The following is a 21,467-nucleotide window of genomic DNA, read 5'->3' on the forward strand; positions in this document are numbered from 1 at the left end:
ATGGAAGTAACCGGGGAAATGAAGACAATTAAGATCAAGTTATGGAACTTGAGGCTTTGTTAGCAAAGAGATTTCCAAGAGGCATTGGTAAGTATAAAGGAAAGCTACCTTTGAAGTGTTTCTCTTGTAGTAAAATTGGTCATATTGTTGCTAACTACCCTAACATCGATAAGAAAGAGAAGTTTAGAAGATTCAAAGGAAAGGCCAAGAAACATTATTATGTTGCAGTAGATGAAGGTGTGACCAATGAGGAGTCAAAAGAAGAAGATGACAATGAAGAAATTGTGTTTGTAGCTATGAAGGAGGAACTTTATGATGAAAAGGTACTAGTATCACATATGGAGAATAGTGATGAATGGATTATAGACAGTGACCGCTCACACCACATGACTGGAGATAAAAGTAAGTTCATAACCCTTAATGAATTTGATGGAGGTGTTGTTAGATTTGGAAACAACTCTCCTTGCATGGTGAAAGGTAAAGGTTCAATTTCCCTAAATGGGAAGAGTAATGTTGATGATTTATTTTGGGTTGATGGTCTTAAGCATGATCTTTTAAGTGTTGGTCAACTCAATGGTAAAGGTTATTTGCTTGAGTTTAAGAGTGGAGTTTGTAGAATTCTTGGAGGTAATGGTGAATTGATTTCTACTGGGAAGCAAACTAGAGGTAACTTATTAAATTTGAATAGTAATATTAATAATTAGCTGGTTGCAAGAATGGAAGATAGTTGGTTATGGCATAAAAGATGTTGTCATGTTAATTTTGATAATTTGGTTAAGATAAGGAAGCCAAGTGTTGTAAGAGGATTACCCCAACTTGTCAAACCAGATAGTGTGATATGCAAAGATTGTCAAATCAGTAAGATGACCTCTATTTATTTCAAGAGAAAGAATTGTATTTCTGAGAATATTTTAGATTTGGTGCATACTGATCTTTGTGGCCCTATGAGAACAAAGAGTTATTACAGTGATAGGTATTTCATGATCTTCACCGATGACTATTCTAAAATGATGTGGGTGACATCTTTGAGTGAGAAATCAGAAGCATTTAATAAATTTAAATCATTTAAAGCTCTAGTTGAGAAGGAAACTAGTAAAAACTTGAAGTGTTTAAGATCAGACCAAGGAGGTGAATTCACATCTAATGAATTTATTATGTATTGTGATGAATAGGGTATAAAGAGACATATGTTTTCTCCAAGGACACCACAACAAAATGGTATAGAAGAAAGGATGAACAAAACAATAGTTGAAGCTGCAAGAACTATGTTATTGCAGGGTAATGTATCCAAAATATTTTGGAGAGAAGCGGTCAATACTGTTGTATACACTCTAAACTGAGTACTAGTAAAAAGAGGTAATAATAAGACACCCTTGAGCTATGGTATGGAAAACCCCTTGTGTTAGTTATTTTAAAATCTTTGGAAGTCAATGTTGTATTAAGAGAGATAACTACACTGAGAAATTTGATACAAAATTTGATGAGGGAATTTTTCTTGGTTACTCTTCTAAGAGTAAAGCATATAAATGTTACAATAAGAGAGCAAAGAAAATTGTTGAAAGTGCTAATGTAAAATTTGATGATCTATCCGATAAGTTTGAAGGTACAAGCAGATCAAAACTTGAAAATGATGATAATGAAGAAAAGTTTGTGATCATTGAACTGGAAGAAAAGAATAATGAAGAACCGACAAATGTAGAACTAGGTGCTCAATCGATAAGTGATGATAGTGAGGAAGAAGATGAAGAACCTGATGAAGAAGATGCAGAACCAACACAAGCAATACCTAGATATGTTTGATTTAATCATTCACAAGAGAAAATAATTGGTGATAAGAATGCAGGTGTGCAAAGCAGGAGAAAGATCTCAGAGAACTCATGTTTGATATCTACAATAGAACCCAAGACAGTTAAGGAAGCACTAAAGGATGATGATTGGGTTAATGAAATGAATGAAGAATTAGATCAAATCGAGAAGAATCAGACATCATCACTTGTTCCTAGACTAGAGGATAAGAATGTAACTGGAACAAAATGGGTCTTTAGGAATAAATTAGATGATGAAGGAAAGATTGTTAGAAACAAGGCAAGGCTAGTCTGCAAAGCGTATGCTCAAGAGGAAGGTGAGGATTATGGTGAAACATTTGCACCTCTTGCTAGATTAGGATTAAGGATGTTGTTGGCATTTGCTGCATATAAGGGACTCAAAGTTTACCAAATGGATGTCAAGTCTTCCTTTCTAAATGGGATTCTAGAAGAAGAAGTATACATTTAACAACCAAATGGAATTTCCTTGCTCGATGATAAAGACATGGTGTGTAAATTGCACAAAGTGTTGGCATTGACAAAATCGGTTAATCTAGAGAACCGATATATTTGCTGAGATTTGTCATTGATGCCTAACACTGATTGGTCTAGTGGTACCGATGGAGTGGTGTATCTCAGTAGCAAAGGTGATGAATTGTAAACAACATGGAAGTAACATAAGAGATAGATGATCAAGGTTCAATCAGCTCAAGGGAAGATAAACTAAGATAACCAGTTTGTCACTCAAGAAGATCGGTGTTAAGGTCAGATCTTCAGGTTGGTCATTCCGATGATGATGAAGTCACAGAAGGTGACTTAGGTAGGAAGGCTTGAGGTTGTATGAAAACCAGAACCTCATTGGAAAACAAGAGAAGAGGCTTGATGGAAGCACTACAAACCGACACCAAAGGATGAACCAATAATGAAGAGTGCAATGGTATACCAGTGAAGCAGAAGGAAGATAGGTGGGCACCATAAATATCAGAGTGGTGATCAGTTACACAACTGCAATGGAAAAAGGTGAGTTTGTGAGTTTGTAGCAACGCCCAACTAAAGGTTGGTGAGGTCAACTTTAGTTATCATCCAATTAAGCCATGATTACTTGCAGATTTTCTGGTTCGCATTTAAAAGACTAAACTTGACCCAAAAGTCACTATTTTTGGGGGATGCAATGGCAAAATTGGTTGAGTAGTTGGTGGAATTATTGTAGGGCCTGTAGAGCAAGAGAAGGAAGATTTGAATTTGTGATTGCATTGATTAAGAAAACACCTAAAGGTGATGGCAGAGAATGTATAAAGTATTTTGAGTTCATTCAAAATATTTTTGATCGTAAAATTTGCAAAGTGCAAATCCTGTGAGAGGCGATCCAAAGTGCAGAGTGAAGAGTGAGGAAGTGCTAAATAATTTAGCAGAGTAGAGTGTGTGTGAAGTAGACTGATAGAGTGCAGAGCTGAGGATATGAGCACAAGACTAGTGTAGTGCAGAGCAAACACAACTGGTGGAGACAGAGTATGATTTTCGTTGTGATTTGATCAAGCTATCAATAGTTGTTCTAGTAGATCAACTTCCTGTTACTTTTTAACCATTGCAACTCAAAATCCCTTAACAGGGTGGACTTTAATAGGTCCCTTTGTAAAATTCCTTAACCAGGTGTCATCTTAATTGATGATCCTAAGACCTTTAAAAAGGATACCTCTAACAGGGTAAAGGCACTAACAGACCTTAAATAAAATCCCTTAATCGGGTGGCACCTAATAGTGTCTTTGTAATCTCCTAATAGGGATGGCACCTCACCGAGCATACTCCGGAAGAGTGCAAATTTTGTGAGTTTCTACTCACACTATAGTTTTCTCTCATTTGGGTTTCCATGAGATAAATCTTGGTGTTACTGTGTATCTTTTCATGCATGCATGTTCTTCTACAATAACTGCTTATATTGATGAATATTAAGTTAGTGCAATCTTGAGTTAAAAGGTTTTAATTTTGTAAAATTGGTAAAGTGTTGATTCACCCCTCCCCTCTCAATACCGGTTGGGACTAACACAAAGCACTATATGGTTTTAAGTAGGCACCGAGGGCATGGTATAAGAGATTACATGCACATTTGATCAAAATTGGATTCCAACATACAAGTGAGGACAACAACATTTATTTGAAGACTGATGGAGACAAGATGCTGATAGCATAAGTATTTGTTGATGACATAATTTTTGGTGAAAATGATGATATGTGTATGGAATTTGCTGATATAATGAAAAAAGAATTTGAAATGTCTCTAATCGGTGAAATTAAGTTCTTTATTGGCTTACAGGTTCAACAACTAGATGGTGGTATCTTTATTTGTCAGACCAAGTATATCAAAAAGGTGTTGAAGACTTTTGGCAGGAAGACTGCAAAGCGGTAGGAACACCGATGGTGACTGGTTGCAAGTTGTCAAAGGAAGATGATTCCCCTACTATTAGTGAAAAAGAGTACAAAATTATGATTGGCAAGCTACACTATATTGTCCATAGTAGACCAAACATTGCTCATGTTGTTGGATTAGTGGCTAGATTTCAAAAAGAGCCTAAAGAGAGTCACATGGTGGCTGTGAAGATGTGTTTTTGGTATCTAAAAGGCATAGTAGACTATGGTTTATGGTATCCCTATAAAGGAGATTTTACTTTAGATGTCTTTACTGATGCTGATTGGGTAGGTAATGTGGATGATCGGAAAAGCACAACCAGTGGATCTTTTCTTCTTGGAGGAAGATTAGTGGCATGGATGAGAAAGAAATAAACTTGTGTTTCTCAATCTACAGTTGAAGATGAGTATGTAGCTGCATCCATAAATTGCACGCAGGCAATATGGATGAGACATGTGCTAGAAGGATTAAAGATAGATATGTCAGAACCGATGACTATCTATTGTGATAATACAAGTGCAATAAACATTTCTAAGAATCATGTACTTCATTCCAGAACCAAGCACATTGAATTGAAGTATTACTTCCTAAGGGAAAGAGTTCAAGAAAAGGAGGTGAAGATGGAATATGTGAAGAGTAAAGATTAGTTAGCTGATATCTTTACTAAGCCCTTACAAAAGGCTACCTTTGAGTTCCTTAGAGGTAAACTAGGGGTTAGACCCCTACACCAGAAGAACTAGAATGATGGAGATCCATCAATCTTGTGGATTTCATGTTTATTTTTCACTAAGGATTGATGTAGGTGTAAGCTACTCCTTTGGGGGAGCGAGTCTGATGTAAAGTTCTGATTTAATGCTTTGTTATAATTTTTCTAATTTGAGTAGCAAAGATGATGGAAAAGGCAGCAGCAAAATTGAAGACAAGTGATACATTTACATCTTTGGCATTGTTGTCAAAGGGGAAGAATAAAAGAAAAGAAATCAGATATGGGAGAAGTTTAAGATTAGATTGAGAGAAGCATTGGTTAAGGGGGAGATGACAAAAGGAGGAGAACCGACATAAGTTGTCATATTGGCAAGCTAGTTGCAGATGATGATATTACTCTGATTGTATATCTGATTGGTGTTGCCATCAATGCCAAAGAGGGAGATTGTTGGAATTTGGCATAATTGATACAAATGTAGGTGATGCAGTTGAAGTTGGATGACTGCACCGGTAAAAGATAGAAGTCTACTTATGATGAAGAGATTGAGATTCTATGAATAGATGACATGATCAGTTATTTGTGTTGTCATTGCTGGCAACTGATGTCAAATGATGTTCCTCATGTTACTGATGTCTTGTTTTTTCATCTAAGTGATTTGGTTTATTGAAAGAGAGGGTTTAGCGACAAAGAGCTAAAGTCTGTGAAATAGGACTTTAACCAGTAAAGTAGATTTGTTATGATTGGATTTGATGATCGGTGATGATTAGTGATTTGCGAAATGGATGGTGAAGTTGTATTATGGAAAGGTGTATGTGACTAGAACTAGAACTTGTGGAGATTACCAAAAGGTGTGTTTCAAATTTTTTATGAAGTTTTGCTAAGGTTTTAGTAGGGTTTAAGACCAGTGAAGAAATCATCAAACCAGTAATGATTTATGCTATGACAATGATTGATGGTGAGTCTACATGAAGTTGGTAACACGACACAACCCGTGTGAAAGATTGATAGCTGTTTTGGCATGATTCAAGGAAGATTTTTTTGGGAATCAATAAAATGCTTAGTAGAGTGTATTGAGAGTTTGACTTCAGTACAGATTGGATTTCCATGATGAGTTATGATCAACCAATAGTTGATATTGCATTGTAATTTGTTGTAATGATCTATATAATGATCTATGATAATCTCTTATGATTTGAATTATAAATTCAAGATGTAATTGGGGTTTTGTGGCCAACCTAATTGAGATGGCTATTTAGGATGACACAGTTGATGTTTAGTGTGTCAGTGGTCTTGGAGAATGTGTTAAGCTATCCAAGAGAAGTGTGAGATCTTCCTAAGAGTTGTAGAGTGTTGTGTATAATTGGATCTGATCAAGCAAGCATAGAAGTGCAAGTAACAGATCATTCTTTCACTGTTGTTCCCTAACAGTTACAACAGGTTAAATCCCTTAACCGGGTAGGTCCTAGCAGGCCTTAAACATTTAAGTCCCCTAATAAGACAACTCTTAAAATTCTTAAATCCTCTCACAAGGTTGATCCTAACAGATCATCAAGCTCCTAACTGGGTTGCAATGCAAATCCCCTAACCGGACATATTGTAAGCTCCTAATAGGGCTAAGATCCTAACAGGGTGTACTTCAAAATAGTAAAAATATTTGTGGGTGCCAACTCCCACTGTGTTTTTTCCCTATTTGGGTTTCCACATCAAAAACTTATGGTGTTCATGTGTGGGATGATTTTCATGTGACGTTCTTTTTTATCTTTCATTTCATGCATTATTTCTGAGACACTGGTTATGATGTTTTATCAGAAGTTTATCAGAGGTTACTGATACTGATAAGGAGTTGTTTGAGAAATTTTTTGATCTTATTCATAAGGTTAATGAGTTGGTAAATGCTCAAATTTATATGATTGCTTTGGTGGTGAAAGTATTGATAGATATGGTAAAAGATTTGATTAATGTGTTAAGAAAATTTGATAAAGATGTTATTAGATCTAATTAAAGAAGTTGAGACATTTGTTAAATGGTTTCAGATCCGATATAAGTTTATTTTTGGTGTTGAAGATTCAATTGGTCTTAATACCGATTGACCCCCCTCTCATTATTAACTGGATCCTCATAGGATTAACAGGCTCTAAGCATTGTGTTTGAATGCATGTACATTTCCCATTGTAACATTTTCATATACTACTATAGCGTATCATCTTACTATGGGTAGGTTCCCACTGTGGTTTCTCCCTTAATTGGGCTTTCCACGTTGAAATCTTGGTGTTGTGTGTTGTGTTGTTAATTTGCTTATCTATCTTATTGCTGCAGTTTATCACATTTGTGTTTTGTGGTTAAGTTTATATATCTGATGAAGACCAATTCAACCCCCCTCTCAATCTTTCTTCTTGGCTGCTGCTAACAACTTCTTTCTTCAAAGTTAAAATTCATGAAAATAAAATTGGATTCTCCAAAATGATAAAGGTTTACTTGAACTAGATTTATGAGCCCAAGAAAATAGATAAAAAGTGAAATATACCAACCTAGGACTAGACAAAGACTCAAAAGCCAATATATTCACTAATTAATAAAGATAACTTAGCTTTACAACCTAGAATAGATTTGTGAGACCAAACACAAAAAAAAATAAAAAATGACAAAGAGGAGATCCAACTTAGACTTAATGAATTTAAGCAATGATATGAAAAATTTCTTAGATCCTTATCTTGTTCTTTGAAACTTATTAAGATCTTAGCTTCAAAGTTAGTGTTTACAAGTTTCAACTTTTCAAGTTTGATTGCCTTGGAAGTTTGATATTTTGAAAGTTTGGTTTTGGTTGTTGTCTTAGGTCTAATTATCTATAATTTTGGTGTTGTAAAAGTGTGAAGATTTGTTTAGGTGTTTGATTTGATTTTTTTAAAATCTTGATATTGATCCAAAAGTGGCATGGAATAGCCCAAATGCATAGTTTTGTGTGAAAAGTACAATTTTGTGTATTAGAAGTGCAATTCTATGTGCCAAAAGTGTAACTATGTACTAGAAGTGACCCACAATTGACCAAAAGCAACCCATAATTGACCAAACACATAGTTTAATAACCGAATGTAGTTTTATGCAAGTCTTCTAGTTTTGGTGATAGTTTTTCATTTTTGGCAAGATATTTCACCCAAGAAAATGATCTAATTTAACATGTTTCAATGCATGAATAGAAAATGCAAAATGCATGCACACTCCTAAATGCATGAATACAAAGCAAAACATGTCTCAAATTTGATTGTTTTTTTAGTTTTTTTATGGGTTTTCTTTTTAATATGCAAGCATACACACAAGAAATTAAAGAGAGACAATTTCCCTATGACTGAATTTGGATATTTGTTATTTTTTGGTTTGAAATGGGGAAGGTGATGTAAACACTCAAACATGCAAGACATATTAACAAGCATACTCAAGTGGGAGTATCAATTTTTGTAGTCACAAAGTACTATACGAAAAGATGGCCAAAAAGGTTCAAATAAGTCTTACAAGCTCAACTAGGGGTATCCTCTATATACCATAAGGTACATCTTAGTCCATAGATTGAAGGGAGAACTAACAAATAGACAAGAGGAAAAGGTAACCCACTCTCCATATTCACTTCTTTAAGGTATAAAATTCTTAAAGGCTTAGCCCAAATTTGATAATATGCCACTTTTAAGAGACGTGTCTTTCAATTCACCCTCCTCTCTTTGTACTCCACTAAAACATGGGCCTTGAGGTTGTCCCCTAGAGTGATGACTTCTCTAAGAACTCCTTTTAAAAAGAAAAACAAGATCACTTTTTTTTTTTCTTCAAGATCACCTAGGCTGTGAGAGGAGAGTATACATAAGTAGACATTGAGGATGAAAAGACACTTGTTTATTTTAGATCCCTAATCAAAATATGAATAGTGAATTTTATGTCCGATTTCAATGTGAGGGAGACACACCAAACAAGATTTATTAAAGAAAGTAGTAATTCTCTAATAGATAACAAAGATTATGATCACTTGGAAATGTAAATGAGAGAGTTTAGAACAAGTGTACCCGAATTCAATGCTTCTAACTTTCCTTGATTCAATTCAAAGATCCCTAAGCTAGCTTTATCAACCTTTAGGTATTTGAAATTTTGCACACATACGAGGAATCAAATCACAAAGGAACAAACCCTCAAAAAATGATGCGAAAATGAGATTAGAGGATTAGTTTTAGATTAATTCTACTCAAATCTAATTGAAAATATAGAAGATTTAAGACTTCATATAAATAAATATATATGAATAACCTTCCCCTACACAAATTAGATGCACCATAGAACAAGCCAAAGGTGTCAAACTACTTATCAAAAGTACCAAATTACTAACTAGATATGCTAAACTATTGACTAGATATACCAAACTACTAAGTAAATGCACAACAATACGAACCTTATGTGATACAAAATGTTTTAGGAATCACGATCACAACATAATTTTCTAGATGCAAAATGGGATAACTAGATGTGCCAAAGAATAACCAAATGCAACCCATAATTGACCAAAAGTGTATATATAACTTACCAAGGAAAATAAAAATCTCTAAAAACCCAAATTGATTTATAATATATATTATATGTGACATGTGTCAGCCTAGATGCGATGTAAGTTGACCCAGAAGCATCTTAAATCAATCCAAATGTGCAAATATGACCTGCAACTTCTTAGAAACACGCTTCTTGTGATTTTTTTTTTTAAACTCAAGGACGTGGGTTCCATCAAGTGTTCTAGAATGTGAAGGATGAAAATGTGATTTTAAATAAAAGGAAATAATGCAAAGCAAGTTCCAAAACCCACATTCACACTCACTTAATAAAGCTTAAGAACTATGCATAAATCAAATGATAAATAACAATACTATAGCAAATACCTTAGATTGCTTCATTATTTCTTTGAAAATTACTTGAATGCTTGATATGTGGATTGCTTTTAGAATTTTAACATAACTTTGATATCAACATGATAATATATAGGCTTGATGCTTGATAGATGGTTACTTGCTTGATAATGATAATGGTTATGAAAATGTTAGGATATGATCATAATAGTGCTAGCTTACATAATAGATTGTCTAAGGGGAAAAGTAATTGAGTGAAGGTCTTATTTGTATGACTCACATAACATTTGATCAATGGTAGCTATTAATTAGAAAGATCAATGGATAAGAAAATTTTAGAGAGGGTGGGACCTAAAATTAGCACATGGATTGATGAGGTGGAAGAATTAAGAGGGTATAAATGCATTGAGAAAATAAATAAACATTTATTTATTTATGTATGGTGGTAAATTAAATAAATTATTTAAATTTATTTAATTTTAGAGGAAGTGATAGCTAAATAAATAATTTTTGAAAATTATTTAATTATAAGAAAAAAAATTTAATAATGAAATTATTTAATTAATGTTGGAGGATAAATGGTAAATAAAAATTGGTTTAATTAACATTAGAAGAGAAATAGTGAATCAAAATTAGTTTAATTGAACAATTAAAAATTATTTAATTAATATGCATAGAAGAAAAATGAAGAAAAGATGATAACATGAAAATTCATTAGTCAATTTTAGATTACTACAAATAAGTATTTAATTTTTTTTCCAAATAATATATGACATAATTTACAAAAATTAATTTGATAACATATTTCCGAAAGTTTTTTTATTATAATTTAATGAATACATTCATTTCAAATGTTTTTGAGATGCAATAAATAAATTAATCTCTCCTCCTTTGTTCCTTTCATTTCTATCATTTTATCCTCCATTATTCAACTTTCCCTTTCACATACATCAAATTTGAACATTTTAAAATATTATAGTATCAATGGAGGTCATTATACGTATATATTTTTATTGTTTATTTTAGGTGAAGGATTTTGGTGGATTTACCTATTTTTTCTCATACCCACTTTAGGATTCTTTTGGCAAAATTTATTATTTGTTTCTCTCTACTTGAAAAATCATTGTTATTTTCATATCTTAGCTTCTCCATTTATGCAACTCTTTTAAGAGAAGTAAATAGTTTTCCATATCTCTCTTTCTTTGATTTTCAAAGGGATTCCTCTCATGGAATATTGTCTCAGGGAAAATTTCCTTTTTGGGTATTCTTTTATTTTTCTACAATTTTGAAGACATCTTGAAGTCATTTTTTTATTTGAAGAATTTTTCCATTTTCATTCTTTAATATTTTCATTATATTTAGTATAATATTATTGATAAATTTATTGATCTATTATTAAGATCAAGACACTATCTACTTTATAAATCTTATGTCATATTACATGTTTCTAACATCTTTAGAAAGTGTACTCAAGAATTTAGGTTGTATTAGAAAAATAATTTGTAATATTTATTCTCATTATTGTTTGTAATGCATTCATAAGGAATGATGGATTCTACTAGTAAAATAAAGATGATTTGTGGATACACACACATGTATATATACATGTGTGTGTATGCGTGCATATGTATATACACACGCACACACGCACGCGCACACACACACATACATAGACACACACATATACATATACACGTGTGTGTGTGTATCCACACAGATATATATACATATCTATGTGTGTGTGTGTGTGTGTGTGTGTGTGTACACACACACATACATATATCTATATATGTGTTCATGAAAGAAACAAAATCCTTTTGTTGTCCACTATTTGGATATAAGCTCTAATACAAGGGAGGACGAAGATGAGCAATGGGTGGAGGAGGATGAGGTAGATGTGTTCGTTGAGATGTTTTCTCTACCACCTCTGGAGAATGAGGATAACTAAAAGAAATACAAGAGTCAAAAGAAATTGACCAAGAAGAAGGACAAAAAATAGATTTTTGTGGTTTGAGGGCCCTTAGACTAGTGATGAAAAGGAGGGAGACAAATTAAAATCTATAGTCGAGAAAATGAAAAAGGTTAAGACTGGTGGTGAGATGGAAAAAGGCAGATGTAAAGGGAAGGAGAAGGTTCAGGAAATGGTAAAAGGCCTATGCCTAATATTGATAGTAGATTGGAGGATTAGGGCTTGAATGCTACATTCGGTTTAATCTCCATGCAATCAGGGAGGAAATTTATGATGTTTTGGGCTTGCCTAGAGAAAGGGTAACAAGTCAATTCAAATTGACCAAGTGGTTCTTTTTGAAAATGAATAAGGTCAAAGTGAAGTTGAGAGTTTTGTAGAAAAAGGTGGATGGTAGTAGAGGGATGAATGAGGAAAGAGTCAAGTAGGTGTTTGCAAATAGGGAGATTAAGTTTAGGATGGAAGGAATGACTAAATATATTCTAGACATGAAAAATGATTTTGAAAATAGGATCAATGGTTTGGAGGAAATTCCTTGATATAAATTAGAATTTTGAATGTATGGTGAAAATCAGTCATTGCACTATTTAAAATAATGTACAGGCCATTTAGATCTTGAATGAAAAACTCAAGAAGTTGAAAGAGGGGCAAATTTTGGACTCCACCCCTATTGGGAAAAAGAATTAGGAGCAAAGAAATAAGGATAAGGATAAATAGGTGTTGCAAACTAAACAAAAAGGGTCAAGTTCTTTTACAAGAGGCAAAAGAAGAAATTTTTGATGAGGATAAAAATGAGCTACTGGGCATGACAAACCTTCACAAGAAATTTTACAAGAAAGAAATAGATGCATCAGAGACCCTAAAAAAGATGTAGTAGGGCTTCTTTTTATTTTTTGCTTAAGTTGTTTAGCCTCTTTTTGTTGGTTGCAGTTTGGTTGCTAATTTGGTTGTCTTTTCTTTTGGCAGCATTTTGCAATAGGGTTTTGAGTCCCTTCAAAACCTATTTTTCCCTTTAATAAAAAATGACATAATTTATAATATTATCTATTATAATTATGCCAAAGGTGTGTACTAGTGGCATAAAGAGATCATTACATCCATGTTACAAAATCTATTTGTGTTGTCTCCCATCATCCCTATGAAAATAATGAAGGCTCCCTAAAATGTCAAGACATTCCATTTTTGTTTTTAAACTATAGAACTATAATAGTGAAAAATTAGGTTTTTCACCATTAGAGGGATGAAAACCACTACTTTTCCATTACATTCAAGAGAGGGTGAATCCAATAGATCCAATCCCAAATGAAGAGTGATAGGGATTGAATGATGATTGGATTTAAGGTTCGTGGTGGATTGAATTGACCCTCTTTTGTGAGTTGAAATGCTTAAATTAGGGAAAAGTACTGGAAATGAAGGAAAATATGCAAAAACAGTGAGCTACAGATGTAGGATTTTTGCATGCACTTGGATATGAGCAATATATGTCGATTCTGACCTGATCCCTGAAAAAGATCCGAAAATGTCGGGACTATGGTGGTGGATGCCTGGTCCTCCTACTTTTTTTCAAACCAAAGAGGGTTGATTCGTCTATGCAAATAAAACTTATTTTAAAGATCACAACTCTATACATATTTCCTATATATTGACAAAAAGGGGAAATAGGTTGGGAATAGGGGTTTCCCTAAGTCAAACCCTAGTTTAGGAATTAACCTTGAATGAAATAATGTAAATACTTGAAATAAATGATGGAAAGGTATACCTCAGATCTGCAATGAATGATAATGATGCTTTGCCTCTTGAATGTAATCACATATGTTGTATGAAATGGCATGAACATGACAAAACCCTAATCACACACACATGCTTGCAAATGAATGATGTAAAGTTGCTCCGAGGACACAATAGATAGATGAAGAATATGCAGCCTTGAAAACCTCTAGAAATGCTTGATGATGAATACTTCAATGCTTGAATTCTTGATTGCTTGATTTCTAGATTGTAGTGCTCCCAATTTTACCATATATCTCTCTTATCCCTGAAAATGAGAGAGGAAGGCCTCCTTATATACTTTCCCATTGTTAAACATATTAATTTTCTGACATAAGTCGATATGAAGCAAGGTTTCCTGCTCAAAATTTGGATAGGGCAAAGGGTTTAAATTGGGGCCCAATTATGGAGGACCATGGTGTGGTGCCATGGTCCCAATGAGGACCAAGGCACCACGCCCTGGTCCCACCCCATATTTGGGCTAGGGTTAAGGGTCCCAGCAAGGTGAAATGTGAAAATATGGCCATTATTGCATGGTGAAAACATAAATAGGTCCTGATCGAGCATGAGGATGTGAACACTAAGGTGAGGACCCCAAATACGGTCAAAATTGCAATAGGTGCAATTTTAGGATGCTACAAGAACAAGGAATCCTTCCACCAAAAGCATTATCACCCAACACAAGCTATTGGATCTTCTTTATATTCTTGCAAATGTTTCTTCCTAGCATAATAAAATGATGGAAGGCAATAGGTGTGGCCATTTTTGGAAGCAAAGACCCTTCCGTTGTTGGTCCTAAAATGTAATCTCCTCAATATTTTCCTACAAAGCCCCAATGTCCTTAGGAATGATCACCTTAGCATTAACAAAGCATTTATAGTAGAAAATATTGCAAATATGGTGGAGGGTGATGAGATGTGTGTGGAAATCAATGAACACTGAGAGGAGGAGGGGGGTGAATTAGTTTTTTGCAATTAACAACTTTCTTATACAAATTCTTAAACCACTAGATGAAAATGAATAAAAGCAAAGTGTAGAAACCGAATGCAAACAAGCACAAAACCATAACACTGGAATTTTTTCATGAAAACCCAAAAAGGGAAAAACTACAGTGGGATTGAGACCCACAATATTATAATACCGTGATCAAAAGTATAATAATATTACAAGGGAGGAATGCACATGCATTCAGGCACACTACCTAAATCTCACTACTCAATTACAAAAGAGGGATAAAACCTCGGAGGACTCATTATCCTACAAATGATTAAAAATGATAATAGATTGAATGAACTGATGGATAACATCTACAAATGCCAAAATGCAATTCCGGTTAAGCACAAAGTGATTGTCTTCCATAGTTCTATCAAACTTCTCTGTTCTGTTACTTTGTCAAATATCGAAGCGCCAATCCAATGATAACACACGTGAAACTATGCACCAACACTTATACAACCTTCACACACTCACATCTATTCACAAAATTCTCAAATGAATTGGTCTTATGATCCGTACCATCAAATTAAATCAATTCCATGTCACCCTGAAAACTACATAACACACAACATGAAACGTGTAACATAAATCGACTCAATCCAATTACAAATCCATATGCAGACCTAAAAAAATTGATAAAATTATTCACACATGTCAGCTCAACCACCTCGAACTCAAAATCAATCACCAAAATCATCCCAAAGATTCCACATAAAATGTTACATCAAAATAACCATGTTCTTCCTCAATTACCGGATACCGAATCTTCAATATTGCACAAGAGTCAATACCAGAGACTAGGATTTTCAACTAAGTTGTCTCGAATACCTAGTCACCTAAATCTTCCACTGCAACCAAAACTATACAACCAAAATTTATTTCTATTCAATGTACTCATACTCTGCCGCATACTGTATTTAACCTTCTAGACTTAAGCAAAATGAATATCAAAACTTCTGGTAGATCAATTCTGCATATACCGGATGTGATCTCTGATCTAAGTTGCCATCAATGACAACCCCAAAACATTCCTCATGCATTAATCTCTATCAGTATAGTGTCTCTTGCCAACAATCTCCCCCTTTGGCATTGATGGCAACAATTGATGAAAAATGACACTGTAAAACTGTTGGCAACAACAATGAAGGAAGACTGAGAGGGGGGTGACTTAGTCTTCACCAGATCTACAAACTTAATCACAAATATAGATCTAATAAACTGTAGTAACAACAAAGATAATAAAATTGAAAGCATAACACATAACACCAAGATTTTTGACATGGAAAACCCAGTTAAGGAAAAAACCATAGTGGGAACCAACCCACAGGAAGATGATACTTTGTAGTAGTATGTGAAAATATTACCATGGGGAATGCACATGCATTCAGGAACACTACCTAGGGCTCACTGATCATATACAATGACCCAAAGGCTACAACCCTTAGGGAAGTCTCATTGACTTACAACAAGTTTCGGACTACAATTCGGAAGAAATGAACTGAAAGAATAGCATCTCCAAATGCTTGATTATAGTTTTGGTTAAGCACAGATCTGCTGAGCAACACCAATCTATCCTCAATCACAATGCCGAAGGATGAATCCTTTTTCACATATAAACCTCTCTCTAATATTGTAGACACAACACCTATCACTAAATTACATGAATATATCACCTATATATACAAATCATCAACCTTGACAACAAGGTCGACTAAACCCTCAACTCACAATTAAAAAATTACATCACATGATACAAAGATTGACCACCAGACCAATATAATGATTTAAATGACATAACATGGACCTAATTCAAATTCCCAAATGCTCAACACCACCAAAAATCATGCCAAGAACAACCACAACTCACTACACCATCAGGAAAACCACATAACACAAAGAACATCATCGGTTCATGAAAACCACCAAAAAATTGCACAACGTTCAATGCAGATCACCAAAAAAAATAGAAAATAATTAGGAAACACCAACAAGCACGTTAGAATCATCAGAAACAGTTGTACCAATACCACTTATCAAATCTTCATCTATCAATGTCTAGAACTGAAGAATACAACCAATCAACAACTGTCCCCAAGAAAGATAACTTGTGGAGGACCAAATCATGATCCATCTGAAATGAAGATACACAAGACCATCCCAAATATTATCCCCAAATCTCAGCTCAATATTTAATCACACTGGAATGTACCGAAGGAAATATTGAGCTCCGCAAAGCACCAAAAATGCAAAACAAAACCGCACAACCGGATCATAAGATCTTCCCAATATACAAACACCAAAACAAATCATAGGAATATGTTGACATCAATGACAACAACATATCCTAGTAGCAGAAATGTCCAACAATCTCCCTCTTTGGCATTGATGACAACATATGAATGTGAAAAACAATCAATGCAAAGAAAGAAGATAACTCCAACAAACTCCCCCTAAGATCAAGATAGATAAATAAGTTTTTCACATGATGTCTCTTCCCCTTTGACAACAATGCCAAAGATCTCAAAATAGAAAACCAAACTCTCTCTCCCAAAACAAAAACATGAATATCAGGAATCTCTTCCTCTAAAACACAGACTACTCAACCAAAGGAGCAACACCAACTCACCAATCTGGATAGAAAGATAAGACTCTGAGGTCCATTGGATTGAATTTCAGTTAATTTCATGTGCATTTCAACATTCAAAAGTCCAAATTCAAGTCCAAATTGAAAATGAAAATCAAATTCAATTTTTAAATCCTACAGCACATGTTGAAATCATAACTGACTGATCAAATCAGCTAACCAATTAGTTAACTCAATTAACTCTTCAATCACCCCTTTTCACTCCAAATCACCTTTTTCTGACTAATCAATCAACCCAGTTATCTCTCCAATCAATTCAGTCATCTCTCCAATCTATTCAGTCAACTATCTAGTCTATTCAGTCTACTGGTTAATCACTTGAGTTCACTCTCCAATCAATCCTATTAACAAACCAATCTATTGAGTTAACAAATCAATCATGACTAGTTCATTGATCAATCAATCTTAGTTGACTATGAATCAACACTTGAGTTCAAAGCCTCATCCCTTTTGTGTTGAAAATCTATATAAGTAGCATCATTTTCTCAAATCAGTCTAGATCACACTCTTCAAAGCAATTGTCAATCTTATGCAGGAATTTCAGTGCAATACCTGAGAGCCACCCACGCAATTTTGGAGAAGAACAATGGAAGTCACAATGCAGGATGAGGGAGTTTTATTTACTTGAATTTATTCTTATCTTATGTTAATTCTATTGGTTTATGTTTGATTGTATTTGATTAGTTAAAGATTTTTTATCATCTTTACTCCCTAATCAGATTTAATTTTAGATGATTTCAATCATGAAACAGATACATACTCCATCTTCACTTTCTCTTCATTGAATTGTTCTCTCAAGTAATAATATTTGATTGACACATGCTTAGTCTTTGAATGTTGTACCAGATTCTTTGACATGCTAATAGCACTAGAATTATCATAGTATATCATAGTAGGCTCATCATAGATAACTCTGATATCCTTCAACATTTGCTTCATCCAAACTACCTAATTGCAATTACTAGCAGTAACAATGTACTCAGCTTCAACAGTAGATAAGGATAGTGAATCTTGTTTCTTACTAGTCCATCAAACTAGTTTCTTACCCAAAATGAATGCTCCACCAAAAATAGCAGTTCTAATAGCTTCTCTCTAGTAGATCTTCGGAACATTTCCTTCAATCAACATAGTCCTTGCAACATCCAAAACAATTTTGTTCTTCCTTTCAACAACTCCATTCTGTTGAGGGGTTCTAAGAGTAGATAATTGTCTTTTAATCCCATGCTTCTCATAGAATGAATTGAACTCACCAGAACAAATTTCTCCACCTCTATTAGATCTCAAACATTTTACCTTCAATTCAGATTCAATCTCCACCTTTGCTTTGAATATCTTGAATTTGTCTAATGATTTTGATTTCTCCTTCAAAAAGGCAACCCACATCATCCTATAATAATCATCAATTAGCAACATGAAATATTTGTCTTCCTGCACACTTCTAACATTTGTAGGTCCACATAGGTCACTATGCACAATATTTAGCAATCCATCAGATGTATACTACTTGCTCTTGAAAGAAATCCTTGTTTGCTTACCCAACTGACATTCTTTACATACTGGATTAGAAAGATTAACAATCTTAGGCAGATCTCTAATAGCTTGTGTAGAATTGAGCTTAATCATTGAATCAAAGTTGACATGACACATTCTCCTATGCCATAGCCAACTTTTGGCTATCTGAGCAATCAAACAACTTTTCTCACCAACATTCAAATAAAAAATGTTACCTTAAGTCTTAGTCCCAGATGCAATCTCTATATCAGAGGCATTTAGGATCTTGCATTTTCCATTCTTGAATTGTATATCATAACCTTTATCAACCATCTGTCCAACACTCAAAATATTATGCTTCAAACCTTTAACATACAAGACATCATCAGTATTATGCTTACCATCAAAAGAAATTGAACCTCTCCCACGGATCACACAGGCTTTGTCATCTCCAAATCTTACTATTCCACCATCATATCTTTCCATACTCATAAATTTTCTTTTATTACGGGTCATATGATGTGAAAAAGCACTGTCAAACACCCATTCATCTTTCTCTTCAACTTTAGTAGCTAAAGCTTTCTCCTCAACATTAAAACTTGTGGAATCAATAGGTATAGGTCCATCTTCCTTAATGACAAGAAATACAACTTTATCTCCTTCAAATTTGTCATTTGTGACACCCTCATCAGCAACATAATAGCAGTTATTCTTATTTATATACTTTTGGTAAGTCATTCTTCTTATATCTATCATTCCTATCATGCTTATCAAACTTATCATGCCTGTCATACTTAGGCATTCTCTCCGGGCATCTAGAAGCAAAATGTCCTATCTTATTACAAGAGAAACTTTTCAAAGGCAATTTTCCATCATACTTACCATCTCCTTTAGGTAATCTTTGGGAAATCAATGCTTCAAGCTCATCTAGCTCTTTTTCTTGCTCTTCCATCTCTCTTCTTTGTCTTTCATATCTGGATATTCTGCACTCGTCAAGATCATACTTCTTCTTTTCAGATACAAATGCAGATTGTCTAAATGATATCTCAGACTTTCCATGTGACTCTCCAAACTCGCTTAGCTCAAAAGCAACAATCTTTCCAACCAACATATCTCTTGTCACTATAGTCACACTTCAGATCTCATCAATAGCAACCACCTTATGTTTATAGGTAGGAGGCAAAGATCTCAACACCGTAGCAACTATTTCATCTTCTTCAAGGGTTCCACCAGCACATTTGATACTGAGGAAAAGATCATTCACCTTAGCCATGAAAGAGTGTATTTTCTCATCATCTTCCATCTTTACCATTTCATACTTTCCTTTCAAATTCTGTAACTTAGCAACTTTCACTTGTTTGTCTCTTTCATATAGCATTTTAAGCTTCTCCCATATCTCATGTGCGATATGAAGTCCCATTACATTTTTCATTCAGAATCAATCAGGGCACTAAGCAATGCTTCCTTTTCTCTAATTATTATGTTCATCTTCCTTGATCTCATCAGCAGTAACTGTTCCATTCAAAGGAACAAAATAGGCATTCTTTATAATCTTCCAATAATCTTCTCCAAGACATTTCAAGTGCACTTCCATCCGGTTATTCCATATAGCATAGTTACTGTTATTGTGAGGATCTAGTTATTAATGAGAGGGGAAGGTGAATCAGTAATAAGGATAAACTGCAACTTTTCAACAATCTGCAAAATACTTCACAAAACAATTCATAACTAGTACTAGTAGCTAATTAAACAATCTCCAAATCAGATTTACCAAAAAATTACTAGTAGCAACTTAAGTGTTCATCATTAAGCAAATATAGTAAAGACATAAAATGCATAACTCAATAATCCATCCACAACATGAACACAAGGATTTTTCATGTGGAAACCCAAATGGGAAAAACCACGGTGGGAATTGGTACCCACAAAATATGCACTCATTCAAATGTGCCCTATTAGGAGCCTTACAACAATGCTTAGTTAAGAGAAGACCATGTTAGGAGTCACATGATCAAGGGATTTTACAACTTATCTATGTTAGGAGATTTACCCTATTAGGAGTAACCTCACTGGAGGATTTAAACCAAGATTAATGAGCCACTCGGTGAAGGGATTTACAAGACCAGGCCTGTTAGGACCTACCCGGTTATGGGATTTTAATGTTGCTGCAACTATTAGGAAACAATAGATAAATGATCTAGAATAAAAACTTCATAGCTTTCTATTAGAGATCCTTGTCAGCTCCAATCTGCTTCTCTCATGAAAAAATCTCAATCTGGTTCGACACACACACACTTCTCTGATCACCGACACAATAAACCTTCTAAAACTTGACCTAAATAGACTTTACAATTAGGTCAGTTACATAACCCTAACTTACAATGAATCTACATCATGGATCATATCAGATTAGTACAAATCATTATAGATCATCATACAGATCATTACAATAAATTACAAGACAATTAGAATCGTTGGATGATCATAACTCATCACCGCACATCAATCTGATAAGCTGTCAAACCCTTAACACATTCTGCTAAGCACTTCATTGCTTCCCAAGAAGTTTGATCCTTTTATGCACCAAAATATAATCTTATCTCTTCACATGGATTCTGACATGTCATCATCAACTTATGAACATGAAAAGAATCACCGCCAAACCATAAAACATCACCAGTCAAAGATCTTGATACCGGTTCTCAAACCCTAGCTGATTATACAATAGTCAATTACAAACATGACTTACAGTTCCCAAACCCAATGCGGTTCATGTCATAGACTCATTATGATGTCATAAGAACACATTCCAAACCA

Source organism: Cryptomeria japonica, chromosome 1 (assembly GCF_030272615.1).
Source record: "Cryptomeria japonica chromosome 1, Sugi_1.0, whole genome shotgun sequence".
Classification (NCBI taxonomy): Eukaryota; Viridiplantae; Streptophyta; class Pinopsida; order Cupressales; family Cupressaceae; genus Cryptomeria; species Cryptomeria japonica.